At 56.2% G+C, this 5,389-nt stretch overlaps 1 long non-coding RNA gene across 1 annotated transcript in view; it reads left to right on the plus strand.

Annotated features, from left to right (window-relative positions):
- Positions 1–5,031, plus strand: part of LOC138379712 (uncharacterized) — a 5,381-nt gene extending 350 nt beyond the window's left edge. Inside the window, exons 2-3 of the long non-coding RNA XR_011232274.1 lie at positions 105–190; positions 4,969–5,031. This is a non-coding gene — a long non-coding RNA (uncharacterized lncRNA). The remainder of the gene's footprint in view (positions 1–104; positions 191–4,968) is intronic.
- Positions 5,032–5,389: the final 358 nt, after the last annotated feature.

Here is a 5,389-nt window from a genome sequence, read left to right on the forward strand (position 1 = left end):
CTCAGCCTCTGTGAGGGAGGTCGCTGTCCTCTCTGTGTCACTGGCAGGGTGTTCAGGTGGTTGTTCGTGAACGCAGTTTCCTGACAGGAATTCCGTCCTTCCAGGGAACGTGGCATCGCAGAGCAACGTCCTCTGTGTCCCGCCTTCAGAGTCTCCGGCGTCCTTGCCGTGTGAGGTCTGCTGCTTCACGGTAAGTCCTCCCGTGTGTTTTACCGTGTGTTTTGCAGCAGGCACACGCTCCCAGGTCAGCACCGTTAACCCCAAATCAGGGGTTCCATTTTTTTAAAATAGTAGCCTCCCTAGGCTGTGTGAGTGGGTATGTCATTGTGGTTGGAATTTGAATTTCGGACGACCTGTGACCTGGGCGTGGACACTGAGCAGGTGCAGTTGCTTGGGTCAGGATGACCTGTGACCCTGGCCGGGACTCTGAGCAGTCACAGTTGCTGGTGTCTGTGAGGACTACCTGTGACCTCCCACCTCGGTGCAGAGTATGCACAGGCACAGTTGCTGGAGTCTGTCAGGGAGTGACCAGGAGGAGGGGGCCCCACTCTGAACCATTGGGTGTGCATCCTTGCACATCCTGGGCCGCTCCCCTGCCCAGGCCGCCTGTAGCGACACAGGACTGTGTGAGGTTGGCACGGGCCTGGGGCTGGGTGCAGGTTGCTCTTGTGAATTCAAGGGAAGTTTGGGGAAGACCCTTCCCTACAAAACAGGAAAGGAGCCCTTCTACCTACAGTTTTTGAGGTTTTGCACGCAACTCACCTCCCTCAGTACAGAACAAAGGGTAGATGTAGCCACATTACCGACGAACGAGCTCAGGGGAGCTCAGGGGAGCTCAGAGGAGTGAGACTTTAGGGTGGAAGACAGGAGCCTCTATGTGTCCCGAAATGACTGAGGTACCCTGTGTGGGCAGGGAGCGCCAACCCCGGTGTCCTGCCGCCTTCCTCCTAGCTCCCACAACTCCCGCTGGAAAAGCCTCCTGGCCCACTCCAGCAGCAGGGGCTCCGGCCGTCACACGCAGGCTCCACAGCTGATAACAAGGAAGAGACAGGTAACGGCTGCTCCTCCCTTCCAGGTCAGCCCAGGAATTCCAGCGGCCCTCTGCTCATCACTTAGTCCGGACCCCACCCTGGGATGTGCAGGAGCCAGGGAGAATAAGCCTTCTTAGATGCCCTGCCCAGCGAGATCCTGATCTCTGACAGAAAAGGAAGAAAGACGTGCATTAAGGGAACCTAAGTGGCTGTCACGTCTCCCACAGATTGGGACTCCCGGGAGAGTCCCAGGAAGATCTGTGGTCTGTAGCCCGGGCACCCCAGGTATTTGGCAACCTGCGACATCCCACATATGAGCCCCGGTCCGTGGGCCAGTTCTGCCAGGGTGACTTAGGAAACCTGATACATCCCACAGATGAGCTCTGGTCTGTAGGCCAGTGCCCCCAGGGATTTAGGGAACCTGGGATAGCCCACAGAGGAGCCCAGGTCTGTAGACAGTCCCACAGTGATTTCAGCACCCTGGGCCACCCGACAGATAAGCTTAGGTGTGTAGACAAGTCACCCCCGGGGATTTAATGAACCTGGGACATTCCAGAGAGGTGCCCTGCTTGTAGGCCAGGCCCCTAGGGATTGTGGGGACCTGGAATAGCTGTAGTCTGTAGGGTAGTCCCCCAAGAGATTTAGGGAACCTGGGACAGCCCTCAGGTGAGTCCTGGTATGTAGCCTAGTCTTCCCCAGGCAGTTTGGGCACTGGGCCAGCCCACAGGTGAGCCCTGGTCTGTAAATTAGTCCCCAAGGTATTTGGGCAACTTGGGACATCCCACAGTTGAGCCTTTGCCTGTATATCCGTGCCCACCCCCCCATCCCCCATGATTTAGGGAACCTGGGATGCCCCACAAATAAGCCCTGGTTTATAGGCCTGTCCTCCCCAGATGTTTAGGGACTCTGGGACGTCCCACAGATGAGCCCTGGGCTGTAGGCCAGTCCCCCTAGGGATTTAGGGAACCTGGGACAGCCCACAGATGAACCCTGGGGTGTAGACCAGTCCCCCAAGGGATTTAGGGAGCCTGGGACATCCCACCGATGAGCTCTGGTGTGTAGGCTAGTCCCCCCAGGGATTTAGGGAACCTGGACAGCCCACAGAGGAGCCCTGGTCTGTACACAGTCCTACAGTAATTTCAGCAACCTGGGCCACCCGACAGAGAAGCTTTGGTGTGTAGACAAGTCAGCCCCGGGGATTTAGGGAACCTGGGACATCCCAGAGAGGTCCCCTGCTTGTAGGCCAGGCCCCCAGGGATTGTGGGGACCTGGAATAGCTGTAGTCTGTAGGGTAGTCCCCCAAGAGATTTAGGGAACCTGGGACAGCCCTCAGGTGAGTCCTGGTATATAGCCTAGTCTTCCCCAGGCAGTTTGGGCACTGGGCCAGCCCACAGGTGAGCCCTGGTCTGTAAATTAGTCCCCAAGGTATTTGGGCAACTTGGGACATCCCACAGGTGAGCCTTTGCCTGTATATCCGTGCCCACCCCCCCATCCCCCATGATTTAGGGAACCTGGGACGCCCCACAAATAAGCCCTGGTTTATACGCCTATCCTCCCCTGATGTTTAGGGATTCTGGGACGTCCCACAGATGAGCCCTGGGCTGTAGGCAAGTCCCCCCAGGGATTTAGGGAACCTGGGACAGGCCACAGATGAACCCTGGGGTGTAGACCAGTCCCCCAAGGGATTTAGGGAGCCTGGGACATCCCACCGATGAGCTCTGGTGTGTAGGCTAGTCCCCCCAGGGATTTAGGGAACCTGGACAGCCCACAGAGGAGCCCTGGTCTGTACACAGTCCCACAGTGATTTCAGCAACCTGGGCCACCCGACAGAGAAGCTTTGGTGTGTAGACAAGTCACCCCCGGGGATTTAGGGAACCTGGGAACATCCCACAGAGGTGCCCTGTTTGAAGGACAGGCCCCCAGAGATTGTGGGGACCTGGAATAGCTGTAGTCTGTAGGGTAGTCCCCCAAGAGATTTAGGGAACCTGGGACAGCCCTCAGGTGAGTCCTCGCATGTAGCCTAGTCTTCCCCAGGGAGTTTGGGCACTGGGCCAGCCCACAGGTGAGCCCTGGTCTGTAAATTATTCCCCAAGGTATTTCGGCAACTTGGGACATCCCACAGTTGAGCCTTTGTCTGTATGTCAGTCCCCCCTCCCCCCCGTGATTTAGGGAACCTGGGAGGTCCCACAAATAAGCCCTGGTTTATAGGCCTGTCCTCCCCAGATGTTTAGGGACTCTGAGACATCCCACAGATGAGCCCTGGGCTGTAGGCCAGTCCCCTCAGCGATTTGTGGGACCTGGGACAGCCCACAGAGGAGCCCCGGTTTTTAGGCCACTCCCCAACAGGGATTTAGGGAACCTGGGACAGGCCTCAGATGATCCCTGGTCTGTAGATCAGTCCCCCCAGGTATTTAAAGACCTGGGACATCCCGAGGATGAGCCGTGGTCTGTACGCCAGTCCCCCCAGGGATGTAGGGAACATGGGACAGCCCACAGATGAGCTCGGTATGTACGCCAGTCCCCCCCAGGAATTAAGGGGACCTGGACCATTCCACAGATGAAGCCTGGTCTGTAGGCCAGTGCCCCCCAGGGATTTGGGAACCTGGGGCAGCCCACGGGTGAGCCTTGGTCTGTAGGTCAGTCCCCCCAGGGATTTAGGGAAGCTGGGACATCCCACAGCTAATCCGTGGTTTGTAGGACAGCCCCCCCCCCCAGGGATTTAGGGAACCTGGGATGTCCCACAGTTGAGCCTTGGTCTGTAGGGCCCTCCCACCCTGTGATTTAGAGAACCTGGGACATCCCACAGATGAGCCCTGCTGTGTAGGCCTGTCCCCCCTGGGATTTAGGGAACCTGGGAATTCCCAGAGTAGAGCCTTGGTCTGTAGGCCAGTCCCCCACCCGCCCCTTCACTGACACGTAGAGAATCTGGGACATCCCACGGATGAGCCCTGGTCTGCATGCCAGTCACCCTTGGGCAATATAGCAAGGACCCATCCGTAGGCACACACAAAAATTTATTTGGCTGTAGTGGCTCATGCCTGTAGTCCCAGCTACTTGGGAGGCTTAGGATCGCTCCAGCGTGGAAGTTCAAGGTGGCAGTGATCTGTGTTCGTGCCACTGCACTCCCGCCTGGGTCACAGAGACCCTGTCCAAAACAATAACGCCAAGAAAAAGAGCTATATCTTGGGGTGGCATATTCTAGTCTTCTACGCTGTCTTCCAGAGTGACTGTGTACCATGATGCATTCTCCCAGCAATGGATGAGAATGCCTGCCTTTCCTCCAGCAGTGGTTTGTTCTTTTCTTGTTTTCTTTTTTAAAGAGTTTAGTCATTCTAGCAGGTGTGCTCTGGTATCTCATTGCTGCTGTAATCTGCTATTCCCTAGCGATATATGATGCTGAGCATCTTTTTGTATGATTATTTGCCATCTCTATATGTTCTTTGGTCACGTGTGTGTTGAGATCTGTACCCCTTTGTAATCGAGGAGTTTGTCTTCTTCTTGTTGAGTTTTAAGACTTCTTTTTATATGTAGGGTGTGAATTGTTCCTCCGGTATGTATTTTGCACATATTTCTTATCATTCCGTGGCTTGTCTTTTTATTCTCTGAATTGGGTCTTTCACAGAGGATGGCTATTGAACGTTATAAGAGCCATGGTATTCTTTTTCTGTTGTGGATCAGATTCTTTTTGTTGTTGTGTGTTAAAACCCATCACCAAACCCAAGGCCACGTCAATTTTCTTTTTTGTTTCTTCCCCGAATCTTTAAAGGTTTGCATTGCAGTTGAAGTCTGAGGACGGTTTTGAATGAATTTTGATGTCAGTTGTAAAGTTTATAGCTACGCTGATTTCCTTCCATATGTTTTCCCCTTAATTGTTCCCTCCCTCCCCGTTTTTCTGAAAGACACAGGACAGTGAGCCCTTCTGATTTTCCGTTTCCAGATCCTGGCTGGGAAGACGCTGAACTCGGAGTCTCACTGGTTCTCCGGCAAGGCCAGGGGAGAGTGTTGGCCCCGCCGTCCCCGCCCCGATGAGCAGCGAGGGCTGCAGTACCGGCGCGAGCCACCAGGTGGCGCAGCGCCCTTCATGTCCCGCGGCGGCTGTGCCCGCGGCGTGAGAGGACGCGGTGCCGCCACGTTAGCGTCGTCCCGCGGAGGCCGCCTCCATGCCGCCTGCCGGCCTGGCCTCAGACCCGAAGCGACTGCGTCCTCCTCGTCCACCCTGAGACGTGAGGCCCCGAGGGTGAGTGCGACCTTCCCGTGCGAGCCCCGCGGGCACCGCCTTCCCGTCCGCGGCCGCCTGCTGAGGGGCGGCCGGTCCTCAGAGACCCGGGAGGGGCTCCGTGGGGACATGTGGAAACGGG

Source organism: Eulemur rufifrons, unplaced genomic scaffold, assembly GCF_041146395.1.
Source record: "Eulemur rufifrons isolate Redbay unplaced genomic scaffold, OSU_ERuf_1 scaffold_124, whole genome shotgun sequence".
Taxonomy (NCBI): domain Eukaryota; kingdom Metazoa; phylum Chordata; class Mammalia; order Primates; family Lemuridae; genus Eulemur; species Eulemur rufifrons.